The sequence below is a fragment of the Chlorocebus sabaeus genome, chromosome 10 (assembly GCF_047675955.1).
Source record: "Chlorocebus sabaeus isolate Y175 chromosome 10, mChlSab1.0.hap1, whole genome shotgun sequence".
Classification (NCBI taxonomy): domain Eukaryota; kingdom Metazoa; phylum Chordata; class Mammalia; order Primates; family Cercopithecidae; genus Chlorocebus; species Chlorocebus sabaeus.
The window spans coordinates 42,956,504-42,974,551 of NC_132913.1; positions in this window are offsets into that span (position 1 = coordinate 42,956,504).

Genomic DNA, 18,048 nt, shown 5'->3' on the forward strand with positions numbered 1-18,048 from the left:
AATTCTTCTTCACCAATGCAACCTCAGAAGCATTATCAGCACCTAAGCAAAAGCCTATGCAAGTATAATTTAATACGAAGCCACAGTTTGCAAGTAATAGCGTATAAAGTGATATTTAAGTGGTGTTTTAAGCACACTTCTGATGGCTACAGCCACTTTTCCCTGGTAAATGCGTTTTCCTTTGAGTAGTGATTATGAGTCCTAGGTGAAGAGGTCCTGTGTGCAGGTCTGTCTGTAAGCCTTACTTCCAGCTGCCAATCTTTACTTCACAGTGAAGAAAAAGCCACATAGCACCTTGTTCTTACTCTTGTATGCTGTCATCCCCTGAGCCTGATAACACAAAATCATTTCCACATAACACTTTCCTGCTTCTGCCTCTTAAACCTTGAGACCTACACATTGTGCATGCACTTGCACCCTTGACAACCAGCTCCCAGGAAGCCCCTTATTTTGAACCATCAGAGTCTTCTAGTGGACTATTTTTAACACTTATCTTGGTAAATATCTGCATTAATGGAGTACAAAGCTTTTTGGTAGCAATATGTATTTGCTACAATTTATTGCCTATAAAAGTCACGAACAGTGAATTATTACTCTCAAAATTGTGTTTTTCTTTATAATAACTTTAAACTGAGCACTCATATATGAAGCATGCAATGGAGATTGAGAAGGTTTTGTATAATAAAACTGTGACATGGTCATTTTTTCCAGTTTTGCATTACGGAGACACACTCATGCATGGTGCTTTTTAAATTCTTATTATGTGTGAGGTCAGGGGGTCGAATGTCAGAAAGTACTGTTAATTTCACGGGGTTAGGGGAAAGTAAATTCAGAGGGAATACAGATCACTTAGCACAGAAAACCAGCTCCTCTGAAGTTTGGTTTTACATTTGTTAACCATATCCTTCAGCTGACGAACCATTGAGACCACGGTGACATTCTGGTCCCAGATATAATGGGTTGACATGCTGCAGTGAGAGTGCGATTCCGTCGCCGTGCTCCCGTGCCAGCCTCAGCCTTCCTCTGAATCAATGAAGCACTAAAACTCCACACAACTGGAACTGAACAAAGCATGTTGCCATTTTGGCTGTGATGTTTAAATTATAGAGAAAGCAGTCAGGATGTCTTAAAGTTCAATCTGACAAGAAATGTAAAATATATTTCTGTCTTCATTCTCTGGGAAGGTAGCATCTCATACTGCACAGTACCACTACCCAGAATCCTTTTAAAGTAGTTCATAATAGAACACCAAGACCAAATTTTTGCATTTCAGGGTTTTCCCCATCATCAAAAAGGTATCTTAGCATTGGGCAAAACTTCTGGGGGAAAATAGTAACATAGGTAATAATGCCCTATTCAGTTGGTGGTGTAAAGATATAGTTTCTTCATTTTACCTGTTTGTCTTGTAAGACAGAAGTCACGTGCTGCCACAGATATAGGAGGCACCGGTTATACAGCTAACTACCAATAATGATGAGTTAAAATAATCCATTTTATGGTGATGATAGCTGAGCAATAATCAAAATATGTTGTAGTGTGAGGACTGTGAACATGTTGAACTCTGATAAGACATGCAGTTTTATTTACACATAGTTCACCAAAGCTGCAGAAACAGATGTTGATAGGTTTGGTTGGATGGTTTTGTTTTTATTCATTTTTTAAAACAAGATTTTTCAGATTCAAAACTCAAATGGGGCTCAGCTGCCCCCTTATAATTAAATTTTAATGACTTAGGCTGAGTGTTTGTGTTTTGGCAGCATGCTTAATAGTGTTAGCATTTAAATCATTACAACTCGACTTTGAGGGGCAGACCCATTGCAAGTGGTCAGTGAAGTTCTTGGAAAGATAGCCTGGTTTACTGGGATTCTTCTGGGATTTAGTGTGACAGCTACCCACAGGCCATCCAGTTATAACAACTTAAAAAATTAAAATAAAATACTACATACTCTAAATTCCACAGTGGGAGAGCCAACGCTTTTCAGTTTCAGCTCTTTTTCACTAGAAGTACTATTCTGTGTGTTTTCCCATGCCAAAGGGTGTACTGGTAAATAAAAGCAATATGTGGTACTGCTCATAAAATCACTCATTCTCACAAAATGGCAAGAATAATTCAGGGTACACATTTTAATCAGTTCATATTTTTTAAAAAAGAATCATTATTAACTTTGCAGTGGTGTATTTCACTCGTTCCTTTTATAATTAAAAACTTTTTCCCCTCAAATTCCCTTTCCAGCAAGCAGCCTGTTGCCTGAAGTTTTAATCCTTCATTACCAGTTAAAACAAAATCACCAATTAGGCACATGAACACGTCTGTATTAATCTCATTAAGGTGATGGCACCAAATAAATTGGAACTATTTTTGTGCTTTTACTGTGTTCCTATGGCTTTATCAGGCCCTGTGGTCATATACAAAGACCTCGCAGCTTAGTCATTTAGAGTCATTCGGTTGTAGACTGAATGTGGCATTACCATCTATGGCTGAAAATTGCTTTCAGCTTTTAAACGGCACTGACTAGTCTGTAGTTAATCTTAGATCATTCACTCGCAAAATTAAATGAGCCAGAACGATGGTCTTTTTTTTTTATATAAAATAATACATCACAAAACACTTATTTGCCCTGCCCAAAAGAGAGATCAAATTCATTTAAAATCCCATAAACCAGAGTTGTGAATTTTTAATTTTATTTAGTAGCAGAGAAATAGAGGGTAAGCTATATTTCTACAGCACATCATTGCTATAAATTTACATATAGAACAGGGTTTGAAGCTTAACCAACCTTTAATCTATCTTTGATGTATACTTCTACTTCAACATGGTCACGTGACACCCTTATTAATGCAAATGTAAAAAAGACTGTTTTGGATATCTGATGTAATTAGCCATAAACTACCTTAAAAAAAAAAGTGCATACTTGAGTCACTGGAGTTGCATATAAAGTTCACAGTTATCATCACAGAAGAATAACCTTAAGAAACTAAGTTGAAAATTTTTACTTCATTCATTCCTACATTTTTTTCCCAAGTAATATCGAAGGCCATTTTACTACACCAGTGATGGTTATCTAGGATGTGACTTCCAAATAGTTAGTTTTATTGGAGTAAAGCAGTTTAACTTTCCCAGGAATTTTATCCTAATTCTTGTAAAATTAAAATCACATTGACAGAAAAATGCCAAATTAGGCAAGGGAAAACACAGTATTTCTCACCCTAATTATCATATATCATAATGATTTCAAACACGTCATCTTTACAATGAAGCCACTGAGCGTGTGTGCTTGCTGTTTGTTCCTCCCTCCCTCCCCACCAGCCTAGCCCCACGACACAAGCCAAGTGTCTATGTTTTGATTTTGACAGTCACTAATTTTAGGCTCCAAAAACCTTGAGTCACCCCAAATGAGGTGAGGTCACCTCATAATGCCAGATGGAGGCAAAAAGTTTGGATATTTGAGGGCCTGACCCAGTGAGTCCCACGGTGGATGGCAGGACGCTAAGGTCAGATATTGGAAAATAAGGTTCATGTTACTCTGTCAGTAGGGCCTGTGCAAGCTGCCTGTTTGACAGAGAAGGCTGTGTATGGTCTGGATCTCAAGAAAAAGGAAGGCAGCCACCCAGATCAAAAATTATCCTGTCGGCCATCCAAAAGGGATTCTGATATCAGCTTAGGCAGACAGGAATAAAACAGTATCAAACACCAATTAAAATTGTACTTTATTCTGGGATAGTCAAGGGAAATTCATGGATCTATCTCAATATTATGAAAGTCCTTTTATTAAGAATACAATTGCCAAAATCACATTGGTGACATCTCTATTCTTACCATATGTTGCAAGTATACATGGCTCAAATTGTGCAATTCTGTACAATTCATTTTTTAAAATATAGTTTTAAGCATAGTGCAAAATACAGTGTTGTGTAAGAGTCATAAGTTTCATAAGCTTAAAAACAATACAAAAATGTATTTCTACTTGAATATATCTTTTTAATTTAGACAAAAGCAAACTGATTGAAATTAACCAAAGCCTCTGATTGGTTATATAATCATTATGCTAATTATAATCATGTCTTTCTTTTTCATTTGTAATAATTTAGAAAAAAAGGATTTTGTGACCAAAACATGATGCTCATTTTCACTGAGGCTGTTCTACTGATCTTGAAAACTTTCTTGAGAGAGCTTGATCTGATTATAACTAAAGCAGTGCTTTTTAAATCTCATAGTACTGCTACTTTAAAACAGATATTAGGTTTATATTTTTCAATAATTTTTAATGTCTTACAGGGACCTAAATCTATCAAGATGTGTCCCTTTTCTAAGTATGTGGGTGAAGGAAAAGATAGGTATATAGTTTTAAATATATATAACCCAAATACAAGGTTACTATTCTAAATACTGCACAGTATTAGACAGTTTTTCTACCTCAAGAAAAAAATCTGCATATTGTTGTTTATTCTGTAAAATATTCCTTTTTTTAATAGCCTGAACCAAATAATTTCTCATTTTTACAGGCTTCACTTCACTTTTCTCACAGTGAATAAATTGCAACTTATTTCCATGAAATTCACAGATGACACAGATCTTTATTTTGCATAAAGGCATAAAGAAGTGTCTAATATCTTCAATATTCATCTGCTAAGTGGACATTTGCATTGGGTTATAACGGAAAAAGAGCCCCAACCCTCCCGCAGTGACAGCTGTACAAAGGGATGACATCTGACAGCTGTGACAGTGCTGAAGGGAAACTCAGATGACTCGCAGCATCCATGATCCAATTACAGCACACATCCCTCTGACAGACCCAGCAGCTTGACTCCAGCGTTTGGAAGGACAGTATTGATCTCTTGTCAGAAACCAGTTGCCTGCCTGCAATTGTGCGCTGCTGAACTTTGAAAAGCTATAGTACCCTCTTAAATGATAGGGGCAGTCAGGTTATAGTATTCAGGTACAAAGAGAGGTGCAAAGGGTATCTGCTAAATGCTCTAAACTTGAACAAATCATAACAATATGACAGTCCAATCATACTCAAGGAGCCCAGCTGATCTAGCTGGCTACTGTCTGTGCTAATGGAAAGACAGCTCTTTGTGTTTAGTGGGATGATCTTACTTGATGAAAAGGCCACTGCAATTAGTGCATGCTGGTTGGCTGTGCTGGGTGACAGCAGCATGGATGGTACAATGGCAGCTGCCAATAACCCTAACTTCAAGAAAGCAGACAATTAGGCCTTTGATCCTAACACTGTTAGTCCCTCTACTCCAGACCTCCGCTTGGCTTTTACTATAAACCTCACAAGGGCAATGTGGTACAACCTCCCCAAACAGAACAACTTGGCCAAGAGGTCAATTACCTTTCTCCTCTTGCCTTGTGGTCCCGCCTTCTATAAGGGAAGAGAGAGAGAGAGAAAGAAAGAGACAAATAAAGAAAGATATACAGATGTGTAAAATGTAACAAGTAAATAAATATATATTTATTTCAACTACTATTTAAAGGAAGCTAATATATGAGCATCCATGATTTAAGATGCAAAACTTTAAAATGAATTTTTAAAAACAGGGTTGTATAAACAAGATACTAAACTTTAAAATAGAGCTATCTAATGATAAATGATCTAAAAGTGCAGGTTTAAAATTATTAAAATGCTAGAATAATTAAAGGTTATCTCTAGTTTATTTTCAGGATTGGATAAAGATAGATAAAATTTTCTGAAGACTTAGAGCTTACACAAAACTTACAAAGTAATTTTTTTGTAGCACTCTTTATCAAGTGCAGTCCCAAAACAGGTAAAACAATTAGGTAGCTGTAAACCAAGTTAACTGCTGAAGCACGTGCACACACACACACACACACACACACACACACTATACCAGTATAGACAATATATGATTAGAAAAATAAAGTCTGTATCAGCCATAGATAGTTTGTAATGGATTGGACATAATGGTAAAACTGGAAAACTGACATGATGTAAAACAGTAGAATATGTTTCAAGAAAAAGTGTTAAATAACAGTGCAGCATTATTAAAAGATAAAATCAGGCATGGAAATAAGCATTTTGGAAATGAACAGAGAACTAGAGATTTTTTAAAAACATAAAAATATAAACTTTGGAAGAGCTTTAAAGCAGAAGAACAGATACAAAAGTATCTAAGATAGCGGCAGACACAAAAGCCATGTGTTTCAGATATATAAATCTTTAATACACGTAAAAAGAAGCTTTGCTCACTCCTATGTAAATGAATGCTAATCAAAGCAGCATATGAGATTGCCCAAATAGAAATTGGACAATACAAAATTAGGGTGTGGACAGGCAGGCATCCTCTTCTTCTGGAAGGATAAATTGTAGCAGACTTTCTTGAGGTTAATTCAGAAATATCTCCTACCCCAAATCCATGCTACTTTAAACATATAAAATTTATGACTGCACCAAGATTTATGGGCAAGAATACTCATCATTGCAATATTGTTCTTTATGAGAAAAAAACAAAAACAATCTATGCAATCAGAGGAGACTGGTTAACTATATCATGACACATAGAATAATATATAGCCAATAAAAAAGAATTAGGTGGATTTATATAAGCAGATATAAAAATATATTTTTATTTTTATTTTGTTTCTTTATTTTGTTGAGACAGAGTCTCACTCTGTAGCCCAGACTGGGGTGCAGGGGCGTGATCTCGGCTCACTGCAACCTCTGCCTCCTGAGTTCAAGCAATTCTCCAGCTTCAGCTTCTCCAGTAACTGGAATTACAGGCGTCTGCCACCACACCTGGCTAATTTTTGTATTTTTAGCAGGGACGGGGTTTCGCCATGTTGGCCAGGATGGTCTCGAACACCTGACCTCAGGGTATCCACCCACCTCAGTCTCCCAGAGTACTGGGATTACAGGCATGAGTCACGGCACCTGGCCAAAAATATCTTTAAGTATAAGAGTATAAAGTATAAGTATACTTTAAAATATACTTTAGGCTGGGCATGGTGGCTCACACCTATAATCTCAGCACTTTGAGAGGCCAAGGAAGGCGGATCACTTGAGGTCAGGAGGTGGAGACCGGCCTGGCCAACATTGTGAAACCCGTCTTTACTAAAAATACAAAAATTAGCCGGATGTGGTGGCACACATCTATTGCAGGAGAATCGCTTGAACCCTGGAGGCAGATGTTGCAGTGAGCCGAGATCGCACCACTGCACTCCAGCCTGTGCAACAGAGAGACTCGATCTCAAAAAAAAATAAAAAGTAAAAAAAATTGTACTTTAAAGAAACATGTTGGTTCTGTGTCTGCTGCTATCTTAGATACTTTTATATCTGTTTTTCTCTGCTGTAAAGTTATTCTAAAGTTTATATTTTTATGCTTTTTAAAAAAATCTCTAGTTCTCTGTTCATTTCTGAAATTCTGATTCCCATGCCCAACTTTATCTTTTAATAATACTACACTGCTATTTAACACTTTTTCTTTAAAATATATTCTAATACTTTATATCATGTCAGTTTTCCAGTTTTGTCATTATATCCATTCCATTAAAAATTATCTAAGACTGATATAGACTTTACTTTTCTAGTTATAAATTTGTCTATACTGGTATAAAGTATACTTATACCCAAAAAACCATTCATATATGTATGTTTTTCTGTATACTTATACTTTAAAGTATAATATATGAATGATTGTTTATGCATTTGTATATATAAATACTTATGAGAGACAGAGATATGTACTTTATGTGTATTAGCATTTCTAGAAATACAAACAAGAAACTGGTAAGAGTGGTTATCTATCATGGATTGGAGATGGTAAGGAGAGTTAACTTTTAATTTATATTACCTCACACTATTTGCATGTACGTGTATTATTTTGATAATAATTTTTTAAACCAGTGAATTTAAAAGTTTTTGTGTTAATCACCTCTGGCCGCTAAATACGACTATCCATGACAGTTGTTCATGTAGATTTCGGACACACTCAGTAGAAAAAATAGTACATTTCCAAAAAGTGTTGTACATTTAGAGATTTAAAATTGTTGAGATAGAGCTCCAAGAATTTATACTCTTCATTCCTTTAGTAAACACTTAGACATCTATTGAAAGTCGTATTTTATGGTAGGTTGAGACCATGAAGTGTAATTAATAGTGTTCCTTACTACAAGAATCTTTTGTCTAAAAGTACAGAACAATGAAGAATGGTGAGTACCATTACCGTGAGTGATATAAGGCACAGGTGGTTTAGGGTACATAGATAGAGACTTATTCCAGGTGCAGGAAGTTAAGGAACTATTCCCAGCAGAGATGATCCTAGATTGAAGTATTCGATGGCGGATATGGTCAACCAACTGAAACGAATTAGTAGGCCTTGGATTTGAAGTACAGGAAACAGCATGGGCAAATGAATAACGGAACATTTAGGCAGTACGGCATGACTATCCATTAGAGAGCAAACAGATTAGTGGTAAGAGATGGGTCTGAAGAGGAAAGTAGACATTTCAAGGGGTAAGAAGAAGGGTAATAAATTACCTTCATATTTTCTGAATTTTTGCATTTATTAAGATGGTATATAGATGCAGTCGTTAAGTATGCTGAAAAATAAGAATTAACTGGACTCCATGTAAAAAGAAGCAAATTCTTGAGGCCTGACGTGAACCTGCAAAGTTAAACTGATGATCTGTTTGTGTAACAAGTATCCTGGATGATTGTCAATATCCAACAAGTTTAGAAAACACTGGTTGAAGGTTATAACTTAATATATTTGATATTATTATCTTTAGCCAAAATTTAATCCAGTTGAAAAAAACAAGCAACCTAAATTTAAAAACTCCATCTTTGAATTTATGTCTCTAGTGACAAATATTAAGTGAAATAAAGGACACAAAATCTTAATTCCAACGAGAGCATATTATGACATAGCTTTTAATTTATTTGATGAATAAGTTTTAAAACTTTATATTCCTTGAAAGCATCTAGTAAACCTCTATTCATCTGAATTCTCAGTATAATTGATTATTAATCAAAATTATAAGATAATACAAATTGATAAATATTTTAGACTAAATTATTTGGCTATAAAAATGAAAAAGGGTATATATTATAAGATGCTTTTGAAATACAGTTGTATTATATTTTATTGGTTATATTTTATATGTATTTTATGCATATTACATTTTTTATTTATTTTCAATCTTAATTTCCTTAAATCTTTGAATTCTTTTTTCTGATTAAAATACATTAAATTTTATTAATATTAGTTTTGCTGTATGTACTAAACAGCTAGATAACTTTACCAATAATAATTCACTTTATTTTAATAGCATCTGTTTCCTGTAAGTCTGGAAATACAGATCTCTTACAGCTAAACCACAACAAAGAAACAAAAAAATGTATCTCTAGCTTCATTATAGGCCTCAAAAAGGTGTGTTTGTTGGTTTGAGCATTATGTTTCTATGGTCTAATTCTAGGCATTGATCTCCTTGTGGATCATTTAACTTTGTTCTGCTCCATTTCAAAAACTGTGCCCTTAAACATGTTCATCTCTCAAATACCTGTCATTGGTCAGAAGGAAAATGAAGAAAGAGTGTGGATGGTATTATTAAAAAAAAAAAAAAGCACTATTCAATTTAATTAAATTCAACTCAATTCATTTCAACAAAAGTTTGAGGAATATATATTCTATGCCAAGAATGCAAAACCATGAACCATGAACTAGAGCTCAACGGCATTGCAGTTTATCATCAGGGAGATATATATAAAGAAAAAAATAACATATAGAATGATAAATAAAATAACAGAATTTTACATCCAAGGCATAAAACAGTGAGCATTATCAGATGAGAAAATAGGAGGGAAGAACTCATTTATAGACCAGTGGTAATTCTAAACAATAAATAAGTGTTCATCAGATTTACTGGCTATTGGGGAGGGTAATTCTGAGCAGAGAGAGCAGCATGCCCAAAAGTCATAGAGGTGAGGATGTCAGAAAACTATAGCATTTTAGTATTGATTGATAGTATGTTTTGAGGAGAAGGGGAGACACTCAACTCTACTGAGCCTTTTCTCAATTTTTGAGGTACCCAGCGTTGCCATGTTCATGTTCTCAGTGTAGATCTTCCCAGAGTCCCCCATATAATCATGCCATTTTAGGTTCCTAGAAGGAAATAGGCAGAGGAATTGTGCTCAGCAAAATTGCATTTTACAACCGTAAGTTTTTCTCATAAACTAAATTGGAAGAAAAATATCTTAATTTAAGACCTATTATAAAAGCAGGCCCCAGTGCAATCCTAATCCTGAATTATAAACTTTCTCCAGTGAAAAACTAAAGGTTTAAAGAAGCCCCTACTCCAGAGAAAAGTCACACCATGAATTTTTTCCTTAGTCTTGAAACAGCTTGTCTAAATTAACCACTCCTTATGGCTTTTCCCAGAAGCCCCATCTTGGTTCTTGCCTCACTACTAGCCCACCTGGAGAGGAAAGACTATGACGTATTATAAGTGAACAAATACTATGTAAAAACCCTCATGGATTACTCTTGACCCTTTGAAAACAACGCCTCTTAGCATTGTCATCACAATACTGTGTTTTGTAACAGTGGCCATCTAACCTGGAAAGCCATAAAGAAGGTTGGAACAGGTCAATAGCATCCCCAGCTTTTTGGTTCCTCTGTTCATCTAATTGGATTTGTAAGGAAACAGCTCTGCCATGGTAACTGGGAGACCCTGCCTGTCATCACATAGACCATGTAGGCAATGTTTGACCAAGGTCTGACCCAAGTTTTGGTGAAATGGCCTGAAATTCCTCCTGGGACAAGTGTAGACATACTGGTAAATGGCTATTGCATGCAGTTTCTCATCCATATCTTATAGGAGATTCCCACAAGACCATTTGTGATCCCAAGTCCTAGTTTCAGTAGTGTACATCGATCTTGCTCCTCTATGAGGGTGCAGCTTCAGGCTTCTGTGTGAGTTTATAAAACTGCTGTATAAATAATAAACTTTCTGAATTTATTTGGGTTTGTTGCCTCCTCACTGGCTCAACCCATGGGCATGTGACAAGCAAACCTAGCAGCTGCCACAATGGTGCAGTTATAGGCCGCTTGATCACTTGACAGACTTAATAGTCCTAAATTTCATCAAAAATATTGCTCGCTTTGTGAGAGAAATTATCTTTGGAGACACAACTAACACTAGTTTTCAATGAATATTTATAAAATATCTCTGATACAGTGAACTTATGAACATTCTAAATCTCATTTAACATGAATAACTAACACATTTTGGACATATGTGCCAGCTACTGTGCCAAGAGTTTTATGTGCACAATCTATCATGACAACTCCCTTATTAGTCCAGATTGACACAGGTGGAAACTGGGATTTGAAGAAGTTAAGTAACCTTCTCACAGTTAGTGCACAGTTAGAATGAGCCAGAACCCAAGCTGGAGTAGACACAATTCAATGTCAGCGCTTTCGTTTTTAACTACCAGGTAATTTGGCCTCTGCACTATTTAAATATTTTACTAGGAATCTTATTACAGTGCATTTTTAAAATGCATTTGGTCATATCAACATATCTCAGTTATTTAAGACACAAATAGAGCTATCCTTAACAAAACTTAAGGAACATGGCAAAAAGGGATCCTCAGTAATGGATGTCCTGTCTGATCAAGGGTCAATATCAAATATTAATCTATGTTATCACATATATATTCTGAAGATTGTATATTATTTGCTGTGTACTGTTACTTTTAGCTTTTCAAGAACGAAATTCTAAAAAAAAGCTTTCCTTTTGAAGTGTATTGATTTCTTACATGTTATGCAGTTAACTTGGCTGAACTCAAACTCAACTCTCACCTAATTGAAAGAAGCTGGAACCTCTGATCAGTTGTTTCAGCCTTCCAGCTATGGCATTCATCTTAAAATCATGATGCATATGTAGATTAGACATCAGACAAGAATGTATGTGGTGTTTACATGCAGTTTTTACGGCTTCACTTTCCGTGACTATCTCCTTCCAGAGATTTTCCCCTTCAATTTCCATCCATATAGTGAGCCCTAAATTTTATCCTCTTTTTTCTTAGGACAGAAGACAGTGACATCCACTTGAGTTTTAATAGTCCTATACTGCAAGGACTGGAGAATAACCTCAGCAAAAAAAAAAAAACAAAAAACAAAATAAACAAACAAAAAAAACTATAAATATGAGTTCTGTCAAACATAGTGCATTTTTCTCAAGGGCCAGTCTAGTTTCTTATTTTTCTCCCGGCATTTGGTCACTCTTCAGTGTGTTGTATAGTTATTCTTTATATTTTATGTTGAGATTATAATCGTTATCTATAAAAGGCTCACTCTGATAACAGAAATTCATCCTCTACTAGAATTAATAGTATGTGAATATATGAAAAGTTTCTTATATACTGCTTCTGAGGTCAATAATTTGATATACGTACATGATTTACATACATACTATTTAGTTATTACTTAATTATGGTAATTAAATTCTTATTATTTTTATTTTTGTTACCTGTTCTTTTAGATGGAGAATTATGAAATCTAGTTTGATATTTTTTACAGTTCTCTTTTTTTCCTGTCCCTTTTCTTGCTTTGTATAATTTATTGCTATGTTACTGAGTGCATAAACTTACTTAGTTGTTGTTATACCTGTTCTCATGTAATGTAACACTCTTCTTTTTGCTCATTATTTTCTTGAATTTAACCTTAACATTAATGTATTATACCTTTGAATTTGTTATTCTATGATTTGCATGACTTTATATTTTTTACTTAACTTGTTTGAGAAATAATTATTTTTTGAGAACAAAATACTTTGTAACTTATGAGGATTACATGATGGCACCAATATATTGCTTAGCCATTTGTTATGCACTAACACTAACAGAAGTGGATGTTGCATAACAGCAGGCAATGACAATTATTTGCTTGAAAATTTTTACTGGATCAAAGTATTCGATGTTTTTAATTCAAATGTGCAGATAATAAATCAAATCATAGTATTTCTCTACACTTCTACTAACAAGTTTATTGTATGGGAATTCAATTACTATATTTCACATTATAATAAAACTATTTGATTCTTCATGAGTCATTTTGTTTAATGTAATATTTTTTAAGGTGAATATGAATAGGGATGCTATGTAGCAGTTTATAATTTTGTAATTTTTATAATTAAAAAAGGCAGGAGAGTGGCATCACCAAGATGGTGGAGTAGGAGATGCCAGGCTTTACTTCCCTCAACAAAAAGATCAACTAGCAAGTATATACTCAGGCAAAAACACCTTAGTGAAAGCTCCAAAATGAGAGAATAAGCCTCAGTACCTGTATGCTGTACATAACTCAATAAAAGTCCACATTGAAAGGGAAGGATAAATAAGCTCACCCTGACCGTGTTGCTCCTTCCCCTGCCCCAAGTTGGAACAGAAACACATGGAGAGAACTCCAGGGTCCATGGTTTCTACAATGAAAAAAAGAAAACTGGAGAGGTGGACATCCAGCTTCCCAGAAAGTCCACTGCATTCTCACCTCATCAGAAATGGGGAAGGTAGTGGAAACTGCATGGCTAGGCCCCTATGTCAAGGTAGAAACAAAACGTGGCAGAGTCCACCAAGACCAATGTGTGGATTTTTATGAAAGCTCAGTGTACTGCTAGCAATGGTACTCAATCAGAGGTAACAGCTAGCAGCAGAGCTGATCAAAGCTCTCAAAAGAGCTGATCTTAGATCCTACACCAGGGCCCCACCCAGGGAGGAAACATATCCCCACAGCAAATTTTTACAAGCAGACACTATATCTGCCAGGCCTGGAAATTTCATCAGCACTCCTCATGGCCTCAAAGCCCACACCCACAGCCCTTCCAGGGAGAAAGGCAAATCTCAGCTAAGCATTTCAACTCAGTATAGCAGTTCATTCATTCATTCTGATCTACTTAACCTCAAGGTACCTCTTGCAACGCTATGCAACTACTGAACTCAAATAGTGGTATCTTCCAGCCAGGGAATACACCCTGTTGCCTGGCTGTTTCAGAGGTGATTGTAGTGCTATAAGCAGCTCAGTCTGATAGCAGAGTTCAGCCAGTAGTCTTGCAAAAGTGCAGAACCTAGCTAGTTGTCTCACTTGAATTCAAAGCAAAGGCAGCAAGCCAGCTGTCTAGAGAATCTGAAAGCAAGCTCTACCTGCCCAAGGTCTTTAGCAGGTGGCCTATCCAGGATTTAGACTAAACTAATGAAGGTCTGTCCCTGCCAAAGTTCTCGTAGAAAAGCCATAAATGATGGCTATTTTTACAAAAATGTAAATTCTGATGCAAAGACACAAGAATTAAAAAGACTCAGGAAATTATGATATCTCCAAAATGAATTAATGAAGTTCAAACAATAGACTCTGAAGTAAAAAAGCTCTATGAAATAATGAGAAAATATTATATTTGTCTTTTAAAAGTCCAGTGAAGTAGAAGAACACATAGATAAAAGAAAATTAAATGGCATTTGGAAAACAATACGTAAACAAAATGAGAAGCTTAACAAAGAAATGGAAACAATAAATAAAATCATATAGAAATCCTACAGATGAAGAATACAATGACTGAGCTGAAAAATGCCACAACTGGATTTGATCAAGCTGAAGAACAAATCAATGACTAGACAGATATTTGAAATTACCTAATCAGAGGAGCATAAATAATAAAAAAGAATAAAGAAAGCATATGGAAATTATAGGACACCCATTAAGAGACCTAACCTGTGTGAATAGGCATTCCAGGAAAAAAAAAAGTAAGAGAAAAAGGATGAAAAAGCGTATTTAAAGAAATACGTTGGTGTGTAAAATAAACGTTTTTAATCTTAGAAAAGAAAACAATATCCATGTACAGGAAGTAGAGGTAACCAATTAAATTCAATTCAAAGAGGAGTTCACTAAAATACATAATAAACAAGTATCAAAAATCAAAGACAAAGAAAACAATTCTGAGAGCAATAAGAGAGAAGAAATACCTCACAAAGAAAGGAGTCCCATTATGACTATCAGAAGATTTCTCGGCAGAAATCCTGCAGACCTGGAGAGAGTGGGGTGATGTATTCAGTATACTGAAGGAAAAACAAACAAAACCTGTCAATCAAGAATGCTTTATTCTGAAAAACCATATTTCACAGGAGAAAAAAAAAAAAGAAAAAAAACACAAACCTTTTCCAGGCAGATGAAAGTAAGGAAGTTAATCACAGGTAGACCTTAAACAGTGATTGTTAAAAGGACTTATTTAAACATAAACAACCAAAAAACTATAATTAATAACATAAAATATACTAAAGCAGCAATCGTAGTGGTTTATATAATATAGAGGAATATTTAGAGTGACCTAGGACTGTAATGGTGGAGTGTAAAATAATTATATCCCTAATAGGAAAGTTAAAGGAAAAATTATAAATAACAACTAGGGCTAATATCAATTGTCAAGTGATATATATTACAAAATTATATAAATTTAGACAGGAAAAATATTAAATGAGGTGGTAGTAAAATCATAGAGTTGTTTTATGCAGTCAAAATTAGGCTATTATGTGTTTGAAATAGACTATTATAAGGGTAAGATATTTATTAATTTGAACAGGCTTTTCTCAAAAGAAGACCCATAAATGGCCAACAAATATATGCAAAAAAGCCTATCACCAATCATCACGAAAATGAAAATCAAATGTAAATATAAATCATCAGGAAAATAAAAATCAAAGCAATATTGAAGTATCATCTTACTGAAGTTAGGATGGTTATTGAAAAGACAAAAAATAGTAAATACTAGTGTGGATGTGGAGAAAAGGGAATTCGCCCACTAATATGGTTTGGCTGTGTCCCCTCTTAAAAACTGTAGTTCCCATAATTCCCACGTGTTGTGGGAGGGACCCACTGGGGGATAATTGAATTGTGGGAGTGGTTTCCCCATACTATTCTGTTGGTAGCGAATAAGTCTCATGAGATCTGATGATTTTATAAGGGTTTTTCCCTTTTGCATGGCTCTCATTCTTTCTTGTCTGCTGCCATGCCTTTTGCCTTCTGCCATGATTGTGAGGCATCCCCAGCCACATGGAACTGTGAGTCCATTAAACTTCTTTTCCTTTATAAATTACCCAGTCTCTGGTATGTTATGGTAATCACGAACAAAAAAGACACATAGACCAATGAAACGGAATAGAAAGCACAGAAATAAATCCATTAAACTATGGTCAATTTATTTTTGTCAATAGTTCTGAGAATACAAAATGGAAATAGGATCGTCTCTGAGTAAATGTTATTGAGAAAATTGGAGATATATATATATATGCAAAAAATTAAATTGGATCTTTATCTCACTCAGTATTAAAAAATCAACTCAAAATGTAGTAAAAGCATAATCACTAAACCTTAAAACTGTAAAACTACTAGAAGAAAACAGGGGGAAAACTATACAACATTAGTCTGGGCAATGAATTTTCAGATTTGACACCCATCAGTGCAGGCAGCAAAAGTAAAAATAGACAAATGGGATTACATAACAATGAAAAGTTCTACACTACCAAAAAAAAAAACCCGAATGAATAGAAAACTTGTGGAATTAAAGAAAGTGTTTGCAAGCCATACATCTGATAAGGGATTAATATCCAAAATATATAAGGAACTTAATCAGCTCTGTAGAAATACAACAACCTGATTAAGAAACAGTGAAAGAACCTGAATAGCCATTTCTCAAAGGAAAACATGCAATTGGCTAACAGATATATGAAAAAAATACTCAACAATATTAATAATTTAGGAGGTACCAATTAAAACCACAATAAGATATTACCTCATACTTATTAGAATGGCTTCTATCAAAAAGACAAAATATAACAAAAGTTGGCAAGGGATGTGGAGAATAGTGAACCCTTGTACACTATTGTTAGTGTAATGTACATTAGTATAGCTGTTACGGAAAACTGTGTAAAAGTTCCTTAAAAAACTAAAACTATAATTACTTTATGGTCCAGCAATCCCACTTCTGGGTATTTACTCAAAAGATTTTAAACTAGTATTTCAAAGAAGCATCTGCATGCCTATGTTCATTACAGCACTGTTCACAATGTGTCTCCAAATGGATGAGTGGATAAAGAAAATGTGGCAGGTATACACAATGGAATAATAATTTCTGTCATTAATGACAACATGGACGGAATTAAATAACATTATGCTAAATAAAACAGGCCAAACACAGAAAGATAAATATTGCATTTACTTACTTATATGTGAAATATAAAATAATTGAACTCATAGAAGAACAGAATAGAATGGTGGTTGCCAGAGGCTGGGGGTGGGAGGAATGGATAGATGATAATCAAAGAATATAAAGCCTTAATTAGATGGGAGAAATAAGTTTGGTTTTTTAAAAGACTGATTGCACAATCTGGTGTAATATAGCTATTAATTGAATACTGTACATTTCAATATTGCTAGAAGAGTAAATCTCACATGTTCTAATCATAAGAAATGTCAAATATTTGAGATGGTGGATAAGTTAATCAGCTTGATTTAACATTCCACATTCTATCCAAAAAAAAAAAAAAAAACCATCATTTTGTATTCCGTATATGCGAGTATAATTTGTCAATATCTAGCAAAAAAAATAGAGACAGAGATTTCCTTCAATCTTAAATATTCAGTTTATTTCAGTCCTAGCCAGATTACCTTAGAAATGTATAGAAAGTTGAATTCGGATATTGTAATAAAGCTTTTAATCTATGTTAACTTTCATTAAGTATATTATAAATTTACATTCCTTGACACATGTTTTCCTGAATTAATTTTTAATATTCATTGTCAAGGCAGAGTTTTAGAATCATAGAAAATGCTAAGTATTAAATATTAAAATATACAAGAGCAAGAGAGTTATTGACAAAAAGTGTGATGCAAACAGCAATAATCAAAGAGAAAACAAGCAAAAAAAAATAGTTGTCCCCACTGGTCCATAAAATTCTTTTCTTCATCGTTCAATCAAAGTTCCATTATCTCTTATGTTCCCATCAAAATAATATATTCATTTATGTGGTGGACTGAAAAATA